This window comes from Octopus sinensis, unplaced genomic scaffold (assembly GCF_006345805.1).
Source record: "Octopus sinensis unplaced genomic scaffold, ASM634580v1 Contig20096, whole genome shotgun sequence".
Classification (NCBI taxonomy): Eukaryota; Metazoa; Mollusca; class Cephalopoda; order Octopoda; family Octopodidae; genus Octopus; species Octopus sinensis.
The window spans coordinates 15,127-37,138 of NW_021836882.1; the positions used below are offsets into that span (position 1 = coordinate 15,127).

The 22,012-nt window shown below is 37.9% G+C and overlaps 1 long non-coding RNA gene across 2 annotated transcripts; it reads right to left on the reverse strand.

Moving 5' to 3' along the window:
* Positions 1 to 634: 634 nt before the first annotated feature.
* LOC118762062 lies at positions 635 to 16,715 on the reverse strand. Of its 2 annotated transcripts, none has more exons than XR_004997847.1 (2): positions 16,622 to 16,715; positions 635 to 831 (listed from the first exon to the last, which is right to left on the reverse strand). It is a non-coding gene; the product is annotated as an uncharacterized LOC118762062 (long non-coding RNA). The 2 variants fall into 2 exon arrangements; XR_004997846.1 differs by lacking the exon at positions 16,622 to 16,715 and adding an exon at positions 3,343 to 3,509.
* Positions 16,716 to 22,012: the final 5,297 nt, after the last annotated feature.

Below are 22,012 nucleotides of genomic sequence, written 5' to 3' on the forward strand. Positions count from 1 at the left end.
AAGAAATATATAATCTGTTGTGTAATCACTTTGTTCAAAATTATCAGCGAGGCTAAAATTGCGTGTTTATTAGTAAAGATATATCTTACATTTCAAATTATTCCAAATTGGTGTGAAGTCCATTATGAATGTGTTTATATATATATATATATATATATATATATATATATGTATACATGTCCTAATATCGAACAGTGAGAATGAGTTCTCAACACCGCATTGGTGGATAAATATTCGTTATAAGTGGGTTAACAAGGCTACCATTGGTTTCAGGCCGAGAGAAATCTCTCAGCAGTAATTAAGCTTGCCGCGGAGACAAGTACCAACGTTCCCATGTGTCAGAATTGATAATTGTAGAGAGATTTCTCTCGGCATGAAACCAATGGTAGTCTTCTTAACTCACAAATAAAGTTTATATGAGTGTGTGTGTGTGTGTGGTGTGTGTGTGTGTGTATGTGTGAATGTGTGTGCGTGCGTGCACAATTATATTTAAATACGTATACATATACGCGAAAGCACAAATATCAGTACATACACATATGAGGTGTGGTTTTTTTATTATTAGAGAGTCATTGAGTCCACTTACCCTTCCCTCGCGCTCTCTCTCCCTCTCCCTTTCTTTCTCTCTTGTTTCTTTTTTTTTCTGTCTCTTGCTTTCATTCTCACTGTTGTCTGTCTTTCTCTCATCTCAACACTCTCTGTCTTTCTTTCTCGCTTACATACATAATCTCTTATAAGATTTTCATCCACAGGATATTAAAAAAATTGTCCATGCTCTTCCAATCCTTCCGTGATTCGCTGGCTATTTAGCTGTCATCATAGTAACGAATTCTGCAAAGAAAATAGAAAGAACATCATCATCATCATCATCATCATCTTCATCATCATCATCGTCATCATCATCGTCATCATCATTAATATTATTGCAATTATTTTTGAGTGAGAGAGCAGTACATTCCATCAAAGTGACACTGGGGTAAAATATACGAAGTCCAGTATACCCATCATGACTACCCGTCTGATAAGGGTACACCAGGCACATGCATCACAAAAATATGTGCGCGACATGGTGATCCCTTATCAAGATAAAGAGCGCATGACCGTGCAGGTGGGACCCAGTTAGAATACTCTTTAGGTCCTGCTCAAAAGGTTCCCGAATAAGGGTTGTTTAAGGATGTTGAACGAAACACCCATGTTTCCAAAGGTGAATTGTCTAAACCCCAAAGAATTCCTCTCAATATATGGCTATGATAGTCCCCCACTTCTACTTGTGATCAGAGATGCACATAATGTCAGCCACCAAGGGACATGGTTAAAGTCAAACAACTGACAAGCAAATCTGTGGTATTAAGAAGAATATTTGTTGTAGCCAATCTTTTATACCAAGACAAAACAATGTACATGATAACACTTCCAATCAGTTAAGATCAGAAGCCATGAGAGCCACTGCCTGGGACTGCATCGGGGCATTTATTATTATTATTATTATTATTATTATTATTATTATTATTATTATTATTATTATTATTATTATTATATTATCATTATTATCATCATTATTATTATTATTATTATTATTATATTATTATTATTATTATTATTATTATTATTATCATCATCATCATCATCATCACATCATCATCATCATTATTATTATTATTATTATTATTATTATTATTATTATTATTATTATTATTATTATTATCATTATTATTATTATTTATTATTATTTGATTGTCATAGGGAGAATACATCCCTTTTGTGTTTGAGATACGATTTTTTCAAATAAGTTTCTTTGGAGTATTTGTTAGAAAAAAAAAATGCCTGCCCTCAATATCCGAGGGTAGGCAAAAAGGTTTGTTTTACAAACTTTAACATACATAAATATTTTCACTTTCTATACCTATGCCACTCGACTGAACACTTCAATAGCAAAAGCAAATACGAAAAAAATACACATAAGGAGTGGCTGTGTGGTAAGTAGCTTGTCTACCAACCGCATGGTTCCGGGTTCAGTCCCACTGCGTGGCCCCTTGGGTAAGAGTCTTCTACTATAGCCTCGGGCCGACCAAAGCCTTGTAAGTGGATTTGGTAGACGGAAACTGAAAGAAGCCCGTCGTATATATATATATATGCGTGTGTGTGTTTGTGTGTCTGTGTTTGTCCCCTAGCATTGCTTGACAACCGATGCTGGTGTGTTTATGTCCCCGTCACTTAGCGGTTCGGCAAAACAGACCGATAGAATAAGTACTGGGCTTACAAAAGAATAAGCCCCGGTGTGGAGTTGCTCGACTAAAGGCGGTGCTCCAGCATGGCCGCAGTCAAATGACTGAAACATGTAAAAGAGTAAAAGAGTATACATAAATATTTTCACTTTCTATACGTGGATTAATCTGCCAAATATACTTATGCCATTCGACTGAACACTTCAATAGCAGAAGCAAATACGAAAAAAAAAACACATTATCAAAAGACACAACTGAATTAGCAAAATGAAGAAAATGAATGGTTTTAGTGAAGAATTGATAAAAATGAAAATATTCCAAAACAGTCAAACAAGTAGTTTTGAAGACAGTGACAATAACAACAACTGCAACACCATTGATAAAACTCTTGCGCAATTTCAAGCACTATAGTTTATGCATTTAGTAGTCGTGGTGTCGAGCTGCACCTTCCTTCAACTCAAACAACAGAACAAACAGAATCTTTAAACCTGTCATAGCTACAAGAAAAAAAGAAACATCGTTTGGATAGCGCTACCATTTCTAGCCTTCCTTCTTTAGGTGGAGTTTTTCTCAAATAGATGGGACCTAGATATGATCTACCGGGCGCAAGTCCCCGATAATATATATCTGACTAGAGTAAGTGCATCCGTACCTTAGTCTCTTACCAAATAGCGAGAAAAAAAACCCGTCAGCATCCCAATAACAATTTGCTGCTACTGCTGCTGCTGCTGCTACTACCACCACTACTACTACTACTACTACTACTACTACTACCACAATTACTACTACTACTACTACTACTACTACTACTACTACTACTACTACTACCATCACTACTACTACTACTACTACTACTACTACTACTACTACTACTACTACTACTACTACTACTACTACTACTACAGCATTTATGTGTATTATGAGTTAATCCAAAAAGTGTCCGGAAGATTGATGGGAAATACTCATGAGATTTTTAAGATGTGAAAAGATTGGATTATATAGTGCGTTAGTAAGCGTTCAGATTGTAACATGTCTTTTCGCTTCATAATAGGCACGTTGGCACCTACGTGACCATTCCAATCTCCCCCTCCTGGCAGAGAGCGATAGAAATATATACCTGTGTTTCCGAAAGAAGAGAAGTGGACTAAAATTTTCCTCCCTCACGATAAATCCTGCAACAAGTACTTCAGGTCTCCTGGGAGAAATCTTGGGAGACAAAGAGAAAATGTATGACACTATCTGTTGCATTTTCAAAATTGAAGACTTAACCAAAACATGCTGAAACTGTTAGACATATCTGTGACTATAAATTAAGTAAATAAGCCAAAGAAATACAAGAGTGATGATAATAGCCATTAGAATTTTTATTCAAGTCAAGGCCTGGAATCGAACTCGGAATCTTGGGGGTTAGAAGCCCGCACCCTTAACCACTACGCTCTTAACGACGGGCATATGGCGTAGTGGTTAAGAGCGCGAGCTACTAACTCCAAGAATCCGAGTTCGATTCCAGGCAGTGACCTGAATAATAATAATAATAATAATAATAATATAATAATAATAATAATAATAATAATAATAATAATTATAATAATAACAACATCGAAAAATGCCTTAGGAATGAGAACCCAGGTTTGAAATTTCCCCAAGACACCTGATGAAGGCTGGAGGGTATATCAGCCTAAACGTTGAGTTAACAACAAACAAGATGAGGACAAATATCCGTCAAATGTAAATAATGTAGAATTATATTTGTTAGCGTAAGAATCACCTCAGAGCTGATTGCTCTGAAAAACCGAAAAGATTACGTAAAATGAATATCAACTGAAATAGCAAACACCATCAGCCAGTCTCTGACTATGGCAAGAGAAGCCTCCTTTATAATCGTCAATAACAGAAATAAAATGAGCTGCCACCTCGTTCCCTAACAATGGCCACTAGTCGTACTACACCATCGTCGTACGATGACGAAGAAATAATAGTTGAAGGTGAAAATTTGAAAACGACCAGATAAATCACGAAAGAGAGAAAAGGAAAACATCTTCAATCCCCCCCCCCACCACACACAGAGCATAAAACCACAAAACGAGTGTGGGGAGCAATTACCTCAAAGCAACAATAATGCCCATCCCCAGGAAAATAAGAAATAAAATGAAGGTGACGAGGAAGAATTAAAATTCACTGTTCTTCGGAAATCAAATAAGCATTTAATTGACAAAATTACGCCTCTGTGGGGACCACGGGTGAAGTTAAGATGACATAAAATAATTAAGGGTAAAACATAAGCAACATGAAAAAGATAATTATTAGTAAAAATGAAACTAAGACTCCAGAATGAACTTAAAATCTTACCTCAAAAATTGAAGAAGATTTTCAACACTAAGTGTCTAAAAAATGCTTACTGGTGCGTTTGGTTGCAGTCCTAACAAATTGAAAATCACCTAGCGAGAGGAATCGTTAGATATCTAAACTCAGTAAACAAGATTACTGAGTTTGGATATATAACGATCCTTCTCGCTAGCTGATCTTCAAGTTGTTAGGACTGCAACCAAAGGCACCAGCATGCATTTTTGAGACACTTTTAATTATAGAAGCAGTGAGAATACATGCTTCTGCAGGCTGATCTTTTCTGTTCACGTCTTGAACCTATTTCCCCGTCGTTCCTTCCTAAGGCTCATTTTGACAATTTGTACGACCTCACTTTTTCTTTAAACCCCCAATCTGCTTTCTCTCTTTTCAGGTCCTAGTATATATCCACCTTGATGGTTTCTCTTTCTTTTATTCGTGCATCAAATGGACAGGCCACATCAGTTATGTAACACAGAAGGTGGTGAGCCGGTAGAATGGTTAGCGCGCCGGACAAAATGCTAAGCAGCATTTATGTTCTGGGTTTAAAATTGATTCCGCAGAGGGCCACTTTGCCTTTCATCCTTTCGGGATCGATAAAATAAGTACCAGTTGAGCACTGGGGTCAATGCCGAGTCAACTTTATCTTTTATCCTTTCGGGGTCGATAAAATAAGTACCAGTTGAGCACTGTAATCGATTTGGCCCCTTCCCTCAAAAAATTTTTGGCCATGTCCCCATAGCAGAAAGGATTAATATTTAGATTTGCCAGTGAAAGATGTGATTTTGGTTGATTGTGTGATTTTAAAAATAATCATCGGATTATTTATGCGAAGCTGAATAGATTTTGGTCTGCTTGGAATATATTCAAAGGCAGGCTGTCTGTTACAGGTAATTTTCAATGTTTGAAAAAAGAAAAAAATTCTTCAGCTTCCCAAGCAAATGATTGCTTTCTTTTCGTTGCCAAGCATTTCCGACATGGCGACTGAGGCAGGACATGTCCATAAAATTTGAACACAAAGGGAGAAGCAAATGAAATTTAATGAAGATAACTCAGTTTGGACTTTGAAACACAAAGACAAATGCGATTTTCACATGCAAATACTTGTCACCTCCGAAGCATCCAGCTATCTTCCAATCCATCTAGCATCCATCCGTCCGTCCGTCCGTCCGTCCGTCCGTCCGTCCGTCCGTCCGTCCATCATCCATCCATCCGTCCGTCCGTTCATCCATCTATCAAGCCATCCATCCATCCATCCATCCATCCATCCATCCGTCCGTCCGTCCGTCCGTCCATCAATCTACTAGTCCGTCCATCCATCCGTCCATCCATCTGCCTACCAAACCACTAATCTGTCCATTCAGCCATCCGTCCGTCCGTCCATCCATCCATCCATCCATGGGAGGGCCGTGGGTAGGGATACAGAGTCCTATCAGACTGGATTCCCAAGCACGACCAACTTAGATTATAGATTTTATCCAGTCACCTCGCTCTTTGTCTACTCCTAAGTCTCTTGCCTTTTAGCTTTGCTTGAAGAACCTACGTTGCTATTCTTTCCTGAGACATTCTAATCACATGTTCGTAGCACAGGAACTATGACTTCTCAAAGCGAAGTAGCGGTTTGACCAATTTCTAAAGCACCCAATTATTCGCTGTATAACCCTTCTGAGTTTATTTTGTTCATCCTCATGCGTTTGCCACCACGAATCCTAGCCTTTTCTTTTACATGTATAAATATAAATGCGTGGTGAAAGATAAATGAATAAATAAATAAATTGTTATTAAATCTCGCTCTGATAAAATGAAATCAAGAATTGGGGTAGATGTCATCGTCTAATTCCTTTCCCTAAAAATTGTGGGTTTTTTGCTTAAATAAAGGTATCATAATGATGATTCTTTTTAATCTGTAATCCTTTTCAGTTCTGACACAAAACCAACAATTTTAGAGGGAGAATTACATTGATCCCCAATATGTAACTGATACTTCATGTTAGTATATCTATGGAAGGCTGAAAGGCAAAGTTCACCCCAGCGCAATTTCAATTTACAGGGTAAAAAACCGGAAGAAATATCGCAAAGCATTTTGTCCCATGTGCTGGCGATTCTGCTAGCTATTCACCTTAATAATAATCCTTTCTACTAGCTATAATTTTTGGGAAGGGACTAGTTGAATACATCAACCCCAGTGCATAACTGGTATTTATTTCATCGACCCCGAAAGGGCAAACGGCAAAGTCAACCTTTTTGATATTATCTTTCTTATTCTATGAGACAATTTTCTAATGCAAAATCATACAACCTTTCCGTTGGCATTTCATAATGCTGGCATAACCTGTAGCGAATGTAAGTCCTAGCTCTATCATACCCATCGACTCTTTCTTAGTTAACACAGTGCAGCTAGAGGCAATACCGTTGCTCCTCTCTTTCACAGCACAGGTTTTCAAACAGGGTCCACATGACCCTTGGCCGTCATATGACAATTTGTTATTAAAACTTTATCTCCAATAAACTGGTTATATTTCTACAGGACACAAAAATATTGAAACTTTTTGGATAAAGTTCCTAATAATATTTAATCATAAAAACATAATAGGAGATTTTAGACACCGAATAGGTATGAGGGTCCCCTACTCTTGAGTAAAATAGGGACCAAAGGAGTCCGTACGCAAAGAATGATTGAAAACCATTGTTATACAGTAACGCAATATATTCTGCTACATTTCACATCTTTGGTGATCTGTAATGAAACGACTTCAATTATGTATCATCCAAGATTCAGCTCAGACTCCTTCTCTTCTCAACTCATGCGCTGAAAACTTACCCTGTCCACTATTCTCGGGTATTGGTCACACGAGAGCAACTCTAGTCGATATGCCTTTCTTTAGCATCCCTTTTTGGATTTCTAAGAAAAGTTCCACGTTTGATATTTCAACCTCTGTTTTGTAATTGTTGGCTTCTTTCAAAACAGAAATAGTTTTCGTCCGTTGTTCTCTATTAGATATGTTGTAGTCCTACTGTGGGTATTTTATAGTAGTTTTCTAGTTGCATAAGAACCCTTCTTTCTTTTATTACTAGTTTATATAATCATTCGATGTAAGATTGCTTGCGGTCTACTCTAAAAGCAAAAAATGTCCTTCCTTCTCTTGTTTCTAATCTTACTAGTTCATCATCATCATCATCATAATCATCATCTTCTTCTTCTTCTTCTTCTTCTTCTTCTTCTTCTTCTTCTTCTTCTTCTTCTTCTTCTTCTTCTTCTTCTTCTTCTTCTTCTTCTTCTTCTTCTTCTTCTCTTCTCCTTCTTCTTCTTCTTCTTCTCCTCTTTCTTCTTCTCCTTCTTCTTCTTCTTCTTCTTCTTCTTCTCCTCCTCCTCCTCTTCTTCTCCTTTTCTTCTTCTTCTTCTTCTTCTTCTTCTTCTTCTTCTTCTTCTTCTTCTCCTCTCCTCTCTTTCTTCTTCTCCTTCTCCTTCTTCTCCTCCCCTTCTTCTTCTTCTTCTTCTTCTTCTTCTTCTCCTCCTCCCCTTCTTCTTCTCTTCTTCTTCTCCTCCTCCCCTTCTTCTTCTTCTTCTTCTTCTCTTCTTCTTCTTCTCCCCCCCCCTTCTTCTTCTTCTCTTCTTCTTCTCCTCCTCCTTATTCTCCTTCTCCTTATTCTTCTTCTTCTTCTTCTTCTTCTTTCATCTCCCCCTTTTCTTCTTCTTCTTCTTCTTTCTTCTTCTTCTCCTCCTCTTCTTCTTCCTCCTTCTCCTTCTTCTCTCCCCTTCTTCTCTTCTTCTTCTTCTCTTCTTCTCCTCCCCTTCTTCTTATATTTCTCTCTATTTCTTCTTCTTCTCCTCCCTCCCTCCTCCCCTTCTTCTTCTTCTTCTCTTATCCTCCTCCCCCCCCTTCTTCTTCTTCTGCTTCTTCTTCTTTTCTTCTTTCCTCCTCTCTTCTTCTTCTCCTTCCTTTTCTCCTCCCCTTCTTTTCTTCTTCTTCTTCTTCTTCTCTTCTTCTCCTCCACTTCTTCTTCTTCTTTCTTCTTCTTCTTCTTCTTCTTATTCTTCTTCTCCTTCTTCTTCTCTCGCGGTCGTCGTTATCATCATCATCATCATCATCTTGATGTTATTTTGGCATTTTATCACCTTGAGATAGTCAGACGTGTTTCGTCTGTTACTCATCAGCGTGTATGTTTTTTTTTCTAACCAAATGAAACACCATGTTAAAATTTTATTTTAAAACAGAGGTAAGAGTTGCTTTACTTTTTGTTTTCCCCATTGGGTTAAAGAATTTTCTAATTTTCGAAGAAAATATTTTATCTTCTCTCACTAGTAAACAAACAAAAAAGTTACGTAATAAAATCATCTCCGTAACTTCCCCCAAAAAATATCGAATGTAAAAAAAAAAGATACGTTTTTGCAGAAAATAAACAGAAAAAGAAAACAAACTCGATTACTCAGCAGAATAAATTTATTTCACAAGTAACGAATAACGACCTTCTGACAATCAACAAAAGGCTGGCCAGGCAGCAAAAACCCTGCGAGAATCAAGTCTGTTGGTTCGAGGAGCACAACTATTCAACTCCATTCCGGTACATGTCAGAAATCTATCAGGATGCAGTGTGGAATCATTCAAATTGCAGCTGGATAGATACTTAAGCACCATTAGAGATGAACCCCATCTCCCAGGATATACACAACGAGCACAAACTGACTCAAACTCGCTCCTACACATGTCAAAATTAAACAGAGAATACAACCTGGCAACCACACCAGACTCTGAGGGTGGAGTCTTCGACTTGGCCTGAGCATGGACTCAAACTCAAATGAAATGAAATGAAAATTTGAACAATTTCAATGACACGAATAACGACTACAACAGCATTAGCAGCATTTTTTTTGGAAGCACTCCGTCGGTTACGACGATGAGGGTTCCGGTTGATCCGAATCAACGGAACAGCCTGCTCGTGAAATTAACGTGTAAGTGGCTGAGCACTCCACAGACACGTGCACCCTTAACGTAGTTCTCGGGGATATTCAGCGTGACACAGAGAGTGACAAGGCCGGCCCCTTGAAATACAGGTACAACAGAAACAGGAAGTAAGAGTGAGAGAAAGTTGTGGTGAAAGAGTACAGCAGGGATCACCACCATCCCCTGTCGGGGCCTCGTGGAGCTTTTAGGTGTTTTCGCTCAATAAACACTCACAACGCCTGGTCTGGGATTAGCAGCATCAACGCTCACAATGAAGCATTTTGCCAAACAGAGGAATGGAAAGAGAATTCAGATCACTTGATGGCGCTACCATTTCTAGCCTTCCTTCTTTAGGTGGAGTTTTTCTCAAATAGATGGGACCTAGATATGAACTACCGGGCGCAAGTGCCAGATAATATATATCTGACTAGAGTAAGTGCATCCGTCCCTTAGTCCCTTAACAAACAGCGAGAAAATAACCCGTTAGCATCCCAACAACAATTTGCTGCTGCTGCTACCACCACCACCACTCCTCCTCCTCCTCCTCCTCCTCCTCCTCCTCCTCCTCCTACTACTACTACTACTACTACTACTACTACTACTACCGCTTCTGCTGCTGCTCTCTCTACTTGTTTCAATCATGTGACTGTGGCCATGCTGGTGCACCACCTTTAGTCGAGCAAATCGACCTCAGGACTTTGTAAGCCTAGTACTTATTCTATCGGTCTCTTTTGCCAAACCGCTAAGTCACGGGGACGTAAACACACCAACATCGGTTGTAAGCGATGTTGGGGAGACAAACACACACGCAGAAACATATAGACACACACATACATATGCATATATATATACATATATACGACTGGCTTCTTTCAGTTTCCGTCTACCAAATTCACTCACAAGGCTTTGGTCGGCCAGAGGCTATAGTGGAAGACGCTTGCCCAAGGTGCCACGCAGTGGGACTGGACCCGGAACCATGTGGTACTTACCAAACAGCCACTCTTGCTGTTTCGATTAAAAAAAAATCATATCAGTCCCTCAAATGCCACCATTCATCTGTTACGAGTCTAATGGATCTTTTCTGTTTGGCCGCCACTTTTCAATTTCTCTAAGATTGCGTTCCAACTGATTTCACATTTGGTGTATTGATGTAGTTTTGTAAAGTAATCATTGACATGAAAGTCCTTTTCGACATAAATCAATAAATAAAGGGTTAATAGCTTTTAAAGTTTGCAAATTTTGGGTAATTTTAGCCAGACATGTCGGTGCCTGTTTCCATAGTAACAAACAAAGCTGTTACCAAGATGCTTACCACGTGTTCTTTTTGTCGCTTATTAAATGCTTAAAACATATTCGGTATGAGGTTATCATGAGATGTGCTAAAAATAACAGCTAAAGAGACCTTAAATCACGCACCCAAAAATTTTTATTTACATTATTTACATTTGACGGATATTTGTCCTTATCTTGTTTGTTGGTAACACAGCGTTTCGGCTGATATACCCTCCAGCTTTCATCAGAGGTCTTGGGGAAATTTCGAACCTGGGTTCTCATTCCTAAAGTATTTTTCGATGTTATTATTATTATTATTATTATTATTATTATTGAGTGAACGAGCAGAGCATGCCATCAAAGTGACACTGGGGTAAAATATACAAAGCCCAGTATACCCATCATGACTACCCGTCTGATAAGGGTACACCAGGCACATGCATCACAACCATATGTGCGCGACATGGTGATCTCATATCAAGATAAACAGCACATGACCTTGCAGGTGGAGCCCAGTTAGAATTTTCTTCTGGTTGAGTAACCCATCCCGCTCAAAAGGTTCCTGAATAAGGGTTGTTTAAGGACGTTGAACGAAACACCCATGTTTCCAGAGGTGAATTATTCAAACCCCAAAGAATCCTTCTCAACACATGGCTATGATGCTCAACTCTTCACAAAGGTAAACAGTCAAGGTGAAGAGCACGATTCGATTGTAGGATATTTTATTGGTTGAACGATATTTCAACAGTACATCTATCTTTGTCAAGTTAAAAATAAGAAGTGATAAAAATTCAAAATTACAGAAATTTAAACGTAAAGTATGAACGAGAGCAACCAGTGTCCACACGTTGATGGAATGACATCATCAGTTTTTAAGTTACAATTTTATAACAGGCGAAAAGAAAAAGACAGAAAATTTATTATTATTATTATTATTATTATTATTATTATTATTATTATTATTATTATTATTATTATTATTATTATTATTCAAGTCACTGCCTGGAATCGAACTGAAAAATTTTTTGTGTGTTTTTTTCACAGTCGTATGAATTTCCGTGTGTAGAATACAAACACGCAGACATTTTCAGAAAATTCCAAAAAATAAAAAAAAAGTTATGAGGGGTCACGTGGCGTGTGTAAAGCAGAATCCTGTAAATATTTCATTTGTTCACACAGTTGACATGCGCAGACACGCACAAAATGGCAGCTTCCAAATCTTGTTTTCTGACTGGTTAATAATTATCATACTTTAAAATCCCTGTAACTTTTTTTAGAAATGTTTCTGTGGAAAAAGTCAATTATCTCCTGAGATTCAGCGTGGAAAATTACATCAATACATCAAATTTTAAAATTTCCACCGGCGCAACCAACCAGAAAAGATCCGAGCGATGTATATGGTGTAGAAGCTCCCCGATTTTTGGGGAATGGTGATGATGGTAGGCAAATGATACTCCCCTGTTTGACAACACAATCTGGCCCCTGTACCTTTAACGGAATTCGCTCTATGGAAAGTATTCAGTCTAAGCCTCCCGTAGGGAATTACCATGATCTTTTAAAGCATCGTCACTCTCTTAATTGATTAAAAACAACCAAAAATACAGAATTCAATATTGAGACATTATCTATATTATATAGAAAAAATTAAATATACTATAATAAATATTATTTAAAAAATCACTAAATTAAATAAACATTAAATTTAATTTATTGATTTTTTGAATAATTTATTATAGTAAATTTTTTCTATATAATATAGATAATGTCTTTCACTATTGAATTACTTAATAGGGGTTATTCCTCTTAATTATTTACATATATTATATATTGTGAAATTTGATTTAGAATTGCTAAATTGAATTTTCCATTTAAGTTTGGAATTATATTCCCTACTAGTTTATATATATACACATACACACACTCTTCTCTCTCTCTCTCTCTCTCACACACACACACACATATAATCTCACTCCTCTATGAAGCTATCGTCCTCGGTGACTTCAACATTCACAACTTCTCGTGGCTCTTTCGCTTATCCCATATCGGTGCTGCATGTGTAGATACAAACTTTTACAATCATCAGCTCCCTTCATTAGCTCGTTTCATCCCTCTATTCATCTCAGGTCGACATCCTAGACACCCAATGCATCCATGATTTCTTTTCACCTCTTTACCTAATCAATATGAAATAAAGTGTTTTGCTTAAAACACAACACACACACGGCCGGGAATCGAACTCGCTACCTTTATTTCACATTGCTCCACTTCACTTAGTTGTAGAAATGAGTTGAGACGTCACTGGTGCCAAGCTGTATCGGCCTTTACCTTTCCCTTGGATAACATCAGTGGGATGGAGACGGGAGGCTGATATGCATGGGCGATAGCTGATTTTCCTTAAACTACTTTATCCAGACTTGTACCTTGGAGGGTAACTTTTTAGGTGCAACCCCATGGTCACTCATGACCGAAGAGGGTCTTTACCCTTTACCTTGTACCTAATCAGTACCAAACTGTCTCCGCACCTATCGATCATCCGTCCACTACCTCATTGCAACTACCCAACACATCCTCAAGCTCCACAACACCTTCTGTGTTCTCCGTACCCTATGGCAGTTCTCCGTAACTGGTATGCCGCAGCACACTGGTATGCTACGAGACGATGCTAGGTGTGCCGCAGTGTAACCCGAATATAATTTTTCCCCCTATGCTTTTAGTTATATTTTTACTTCAGGTGTGCCGCCGAATTTTGAATAGAATATAAGTGTACCACAAGTGAAAAAGGTTGTGGAGCACTGCCCTATGGCACTCCTATTTATGCCTTCGGCCCTTGTCAGCTCATGCACTTTACTGCAAACTCATCAGAAATAGTTGGGCGGACGACTGAAACTACGTCCGTATCTCCCGCGCAACAAAAGTTCAAAGACTCAAGACTCTCAAATGACCGACTCCTAATTGTGCTGAAGTAGTTCAGGCTCAATGAACGCCTACAACGTTTGGTGAAACTCATCCACCCACAAAACTGAGTAACCCTTTTTCCCAGCAACGCGGCATTTGAATTCGTGTATCGTATAGCGGTCAAACTACCCGGACTTCGAAACTGCCAAAATGTCCTTCACCAACTTTGTGGGATCCTCTTTACTCTGTTTGGCGACAGCGATGGTTCTGTGAGCACTGCTCTTGCAGAGAAAGACTCCACCTTAATTGTCCCTTTTTCATCTAACCTCACATTGCACACACACACACCACACACACACACACACACAAACACACACACACAAACACACACACACAAACACACACACACAACACACACAAACACACACCACAACACACACAAACACACACAACACACGCACACACACGCACACACACGCACACACACACCACACACACACAAACACACATACAAACACACACAAACACACACACCAAACACACACACACACACAAACACAAACACACACACACAAACACAAACACAAACACACACGCGCAACAAAACACACACACACACACAAACACACAACACATACACAAACACACACAAACACACACACACAAACACACACACACAAACACACAAAAACAACACACAAAACACACAAACACACGCACACACACGCACACACCACCACACACACACAAAACACACATACAAACACACACAAACACACACACACACACACACACACACAAAACACAACACACCACACACAAACACACACACACAACACACACAAACACACACAAACACACAAACACACGCACACACACGCACACACACACAACACCACACACCACACAAACAACACACACCACACAAACACACACACACAAACACAAACACAAACACACACGCACACAAAAACACACGCACCACACACACACACACACACACACACACACTGCAAATCTCCTTTAACTCTATCCAACTTCTGGCATATATTCTTGTACTAGTTCCAACTTCTGCTCTCATTCCGTCGTCAGAACTCATGCTTATGCTGAACGCCTTTTCGTTTATCTACTTTTTTTTTTTAATTCAAGGAACTTTCTCAAATGCATTACATTGCTTCTGTTGGTCACTGGACGAGAAGAATCGTTTTGAAAAACAAACAAACAAACAGAAAACAAAAAAAAAAAAACGTGCATTTTTATTAGGAGTATTTTTTTCCCAGTCTAACAAAGAATAAAAGAATGTGTAAATGTGTACGAATTTTTTGTTCTTTGTGTCTTTGAGCAAGTAAGTACATGATCAATGGAGGCGCAATGGCCCAGTAGTTAGGGCAGCGGACTCGCGGTCATAGGATCGCGGTTTCGATTCCCAGACCGGGCGTTGTGAGTGTTATTGAGCGAAAAAACCTAAAAGCTCCACGAGGCTCCGGCAGGGGATGGTGGTGATCCCTGCTGTACTCTTTCACCACAACTTTCTCTCACTTTACTTCCTGTTTCTGTTTGTACCTGTATTTCAAAGGGCCGGCCTTGTCACTCTCTGTGTCACGCTGAATATCCCCGAGAACTATGTTAAGGGTACACGTGTCTGTGGAGTGCTCAGCCACTTACACGTTAATTTCACGAGCAGGCTGTTCCGTTGATTCGGATCAACCGGAACCCTCATCGTCGTAACCAACGGAGTGCTTCCATCCCACATGATCAATATACTGTAGTTCTGTTTAATCTTGCTTAATTTTAGGGTAGATATTTTCTAGGATTTTTTCTAATTCTGCTTAATTTGTCCGTCACTGGCTACGCAATAAAGTTTGTTTATTGATTGACATGAACATACCCTGTGACCGAAATATCTCGGCAAAAGAATTTAATAAAATATAAAGTTTTGCTAATCGAAATCGAAAGATGTGGCATCTCTAGATGGTTACAATACCAGTGATTGTAGGAGCACTTGGAATGATAAAAAGGAACTGAAAATTATTTAGGAATGATCCCTGGCTTACCATCCATGCAGTAAGTGCAAACGATTGTCTTAAGTGGTACGACACACGTATTGAGAACAGCCTTGTCGCAGTGACTTTTCTTTCACCCCCCCCCTTTATTTTATTTATTTACTTTTCTATTTTTAAGTTTTTCATTTTTCTCTCTCGGCAAGAAATGGAAACAGAACTGAAGGAAGATGCTGATGAAAATAATAATAATAATAATAATAATAATAATTAATATAATAATAATAATAATAATAATAATAATAATATCTGATATTAAATCACACGACAAACAGTTAGTATGGGAATTGCAATTTTCTATGAAATATCACACAGTAAACCATAGTATTGTATGAAATAAAATATATGGCAGGATATCACACGACAAGCTGTATCTAACAAGTTACAATATATATATTTATATACATAGCGGGATATCACAAGGCAAACTGATACATAAACAGTTACAGTGGAATATCACGTAGCAAACTGTATTTATAAGCTGTAACGTATTATAATAGGATATCATATGGAAAGTTGTATTTATAAACAATTACATATAGTGGGATATCACACGGTAAGCTGATTTATAAAACTACACTACATAGCAGGATATCACACAACAGGCTGTATTTATAAACAATAATATATTTTGGAGGGTAATACACGGCAAGATGTAATGGTAAACAATAACATATTAAGGGATATCACACGGTAAGCAGTATTTATAAAAAAAAATATATAAGGGATATCACACGGCAAGCTTTATAAATGATAATATATAGCGGGATAGCACGCTGCAAGCTGTATTCATGAAGTATACTATATTACAGAATATCACACAGCAAAGTGTATATATGAACTATATTATATAGTAGGATATCACACGGCAAGCTGTATTTACCTTTTCCAGAAGAATAGTACAATTAGCACATAATACACACGTAAAAACCAAACTGAAAACAGATAAAATATAATGTAATATATACAGGGTGCAATGGGTAAACTGTTGCCATTTTATATTTTTAATTTCGCGCATGCACATTGTTTGTCTTTTAATTTGTCGTCTACACAGTATAGTAGGGTCAGTTGGGCACCGTTTGTGAGTAAAACAGCACCATGACGCAATTCACTCTGCCAGGAATTTGGAAACGACATGCTGTACTGCTTGGCATTCGCGCCGAAAGCTCCAACACGAACATTTCAGAGTGTTTGGGTGTCAGGTTGAGGACACTGCAATCTGAGGACATGTATCGAGAGTGATAAAAATCAAACATCCAGTCAACATCATGGTATTTGGAGTGATCACTGGTGATGGCGACGTTATGCCTACATTCATATTCCCACACGACTTCATAATTAAAACGGAGGCCTATATCAAGTGCCTGAATGAGGTAGTGCTGCCCTGAGTCAAGAGGGTGGCTGCTGGAAGACACTATGTCTGGCAACAGAACTCTGCACCATGCCACAAAAGCAGGAGAACCCTGTCGTGGCTGTCAGACAATTTCTGCAACCACATCACCCCTAACATCTGGCTACCTAACTCCTCAGATTGCAACCCACTTGGTTATTATATGTGGGGCGCAGTTCAGCGAGAGACCCAAAAAAGTTCTTGTAAAACCAAAGATGAACTGAAGAGAAGGATTATGGTAGCATTTACCAACTTAGCAAGGAGACCGTCCAGAAGAGTTGCAGGAGATTCCGAAGTCGTCTGGAGATCGTGGTTGAAGACAATGGCGATTTTACTCAATGAAATTACTCTTTAGTATTTCAAGATATTTTTATGTAATTTTGGTAAATATATCTGTTAAAATGAGACGTCAGTGTTATTTTCATGTTTGCGTAATTTAGACGACAGTTTATTTACCGCATCCCGTGTGAGTGTATATATATATATATATATATATACACATATTCATATGTATATATGTATAATGATATAAATATATGCATAAATGGCTGTGCATAGATATATGTATATATATATATATATATATATATATGTATGCATGTATATATCCTTATTTACATGTTTGATTCACAAGAGAGAACAGTGATATATTTCAGATATCACATAACATATAGCGATATTATTTATATACTATCATATTACACAGTCTATTTCTGAACATATATGTAACAGAGTTCTATTGTCATTTTTCAGGATTTTCAGTTCAAGTCCGACAAAGGACGAGTTCATCATACCTACCTAATGAGAAGCAGTAATATCCCCGGGTTGATTTGAATATTTACACTAATTCCTTGAATAGATTTTACTTTAAAAAGTTCCCATAACAAAAAAAAAGAAAGAAAGAAAAAATTGTATTTTTTTCGGGTAAAACCACACATTATTGGGAGATCCAAATAATATGATTTTAATCAGATTGATAACAATAACGAAATACAATTATACCGATAGATAATTGATATTATGGAGATATTAAATACCATAGTAAAAAGGTAGTAAATAAAGCGTGATACTATAATGAAATACCACACGCCATAATGTTGATTTCAAATTTTGGCACAAGGCCAGCAATTTTTGCGAAAGTGAGTAAGTAGATTTGAACTCAGAACTTAAAGACGGACGAAATGCCGCTTAGCATTTTGTCCGGCGTGGTAACGATTCTGCCAGCTCGACTCCTTACCACCACCAATAATAATAATAATAATAATAATAATAATAATAATCCTTACTACTATAGGTACAAGGCTTGAAATTTGGGGGAGGGAATAATCGATTACGTCGACCCCAGTTTTTCATTGGTACTTAATTTATCGACCCCGAAATTCATAGCGGTATTTCGCCCGTCGCAACATTCTGAGCTCAAATTCCGCCTTTCATCCTTTCGGGGATGTAATCGACTAGTCTCCTCGCCCAAAATTTCGGGCCTTGTGCCTTTAGTAGAAAGGATATAATCCTAATTTGTAAGCGTTGATTTTGTTCATTAGGTAGCTGGGTACGGCGGTTGACTTTTATCTTATGCTTCTACAAGTAATTATGCATAAATTAGCTTTTTAATTATTACAAAAACGAAAGTCAAGTGGATTTAGATAACTATTGACAAATCCACGGCAGATAATCTGTGTTTGAGTCTGCGATGAAGACTTCAAACGCATCTTAATCAAAATCATTTTTGTTCTCCGGTTTCTCCGAATTCGGTATCGGAATTTTCTGGGATGTGTGTGTAGCGAATGTTCGTCTGCGAAAGACTAGCGTCCTCTCCAGTGGCGAAGATGTGTTAGGAAGTACAATTAAATACCAAACGAATTAATTTCTCCAAATTATGTTGGAATGTCCGTGAAAATAGTAGATTTAGTTATTGGTGGACGTATTTACTCGTATAATACAGTTTGACAAATTAACTCTATGAACATGGAACCAATGAAGGCTCGTAGAATAGTGGTCAGAGTGTTCGGATCAAGATGGTAGGGTCGTGAGTTCGATACTTCAGCAAGATGCTTTATTCCATGTTGCTCCAGTCCACTCGGCTGGCAAAAATAAGATGTACATCTAATTCAAAATGCCAGCCTTGTTACATTCCGTGTCACACTGAATCTCCCTGCGAACTACGTTAAGGGTACGCGTGTCTGTGGTGTGCTCAGCCACATGCACGTTAATTTCATGAGAAGGTTGTTCCGTTGGTCGGATCAACTGGAATCCTCGTCGTCGTAACCGACGGAGTGGGCATGGAATCAAGAGAGACGCTCAACATAGTCGCTCTACTTTGCAGAATACAAAAATGGGGTTGTGGTGGTGGTGGTGGTAATAAAAGATTGGTGGAGGTGGTGGTAGTAGCTGAGGTAATGATGGTGATGGGGCCGTTAGGTTGTCGACAGAGGCATTGCTTTTGCCTCCGGCAGTAAATCCTTCTTCATCCCGAAACCCTCCGGTGCCCTAATTAAAAGGAAACTTTAGGGAAGTTTGCCCTGAGTGTGACGCGCCAGAAGACTCGACAAAATGAACGGAGCCTGAGTGAGGATTGATCAAAGATCTGTGTGTGTTAACAGGACTTACCTTGGGTTAAACAATTACAATATAATAGCAAATATACAGACACGTGCACACATACAGACACACACACAAATATACACAGACATACAACACACACACATACACACGCACATTTACACACACGCACACACACACAGACACACACACGTACACACATTTACACGCACATACATACACTTACACACACTTACACACACACACATACACACATTTACACACACATTTACGCGCGCACACAAACATTCATGCATTTACACACATACACACACGTACACACATTTACACACACACACACATACACAACACACACACACACACACATTCACACACAAGCGCGCAGAGACTCACATTTTTAAAAGAATGGTTTTTAGAAAAACTTCTTGAGACCTTTACGATATCAGAAAAATTATTTTCTTAAATTAAAAAAATTTAAGAACGTAAAAAATTTAAAACAGCTGATTGACACAAGCCTTATGGCAGAAAGTTTGTGTGTTGGGTTGAGCGCTTTTCGCTGTTTTCAGTTTTTCAAATACCGTGGGAGAAAGAGAGAGAGAGAGAGGAGGGGAGAGAAAAGGTGAGTGAGGGGTGAGAACAAAAGAGGCATATACAAAGTAAAAGATAAAAGGGTGAGTGAGAAAACCGCTTATTGGAATCGATTTAGGATGGAGTCATTAATTAACAATGACTTCTGATAATATTATGCGGATGCCATAAAAATAAATGTGAACATTTCGTGCTCATGCACCTGTTTCCAGTTAACTAATAATGATTGTGCACACACGCTCATGTATACGTATGTATGTATGTATGTATGTATGTATGCATGTATGTATGTATGTATGTATGTATGTATGTATGTATTTGTGTATATACATATGTGTGCATGTGCATGTGTGCGTGCATGTGTGTGTGAGTATATAAATATAGAAACACATATACATATGCATATACATAAGATCTCTCTCTCTCTCTCTTTTTCTCCTGATATATATATATACACTGATATATACTAATATATATATAATCTATATATAAATATCTGTATATAAAACAATATACATAATGCATATATTATATATAAATATATATATAATATAGTATTTCTTATATATATGTATATGTTTATATATATATATATATATATATATATATATATATATATATATATATTAATATATATATATATATAAGCCCTAATTATATAATGTAATATTTTGAATTCGCATAAATAGGTCCTTTTACATAATGAACACTGGTGAAATTGATTAATTAATTAATTTTACTCAATTGTTGATTTATAATTCATTTCTCTCGGGCATTACTGCCTCGGTTCTCGGGTTTTAAAATATGATGTTGCTAGATAGACCACATGGGTGGAAGGGGAGTGCAGAATTTACGCCCTGCGCATTTTGAATTGTTGACACTGTTTAGTTGGAGTGGTTCATCTGAAGCGACAAGTTCGCTGATAGGTAAAGTTCCTTCTTTTTAGTGTTCCAAATCCAAATTAAGAAATTTGAGCTGACGAAAGAAATGCTGATTTTATTTGGCTAATCTTGAAACGTTGACATACTCAACGATCTATGTACTTGTGATATTTTCTGATTTTACCCCAAACCTTCGTGAGCTGTCTGGAGTAAACATTATCTGAGAGAAATTTTCTTTAAGTAGTAGAAATGCTAAGAAAAAAATTTTTTTGGCTGCTATTCTACTAAGTTCAGTATGTGGCAAAGTAATTGAGGTTTACTAAGCCCTTAGTATATAATGTAAGAAAAGTATTATATATATACAATAATACATACATATATACGTATATATATATCTGTATATATCTGGTGTGTGTGTGTGTATATAGGTATATATATATACAGACATCCTATGTATATACATACATGTATGAGTGTATGTTTCTCTCTGTCTCTCTCTGTCACTTAACACACACGCACGCACACACACACACACACACACACGCACACACACATACTTATAATCGTCCATAAATAGACTAATATCGTCCAGCCATACCAGCCAGGTTAGTGCAGCCGTACCTCCAATTCCACCACAATTCCACCACAATGAACATAAGCCTATCCTCGTAAACGGCGCTTCTGTCGCCTTGATCTTCATAATCATTATACGTTTGACATTAATATCAGTGTTAGTAGCTATATACCTAGAACAGTGGAGGCGCAATGGCCCAGTGGTTAGGGCAGCGGGCTCGCGGTCGTAGGATCGCGGTTTCGATTCCCAGACCGGGCGTTGTGAGTGTTTATTGAGCGAAAA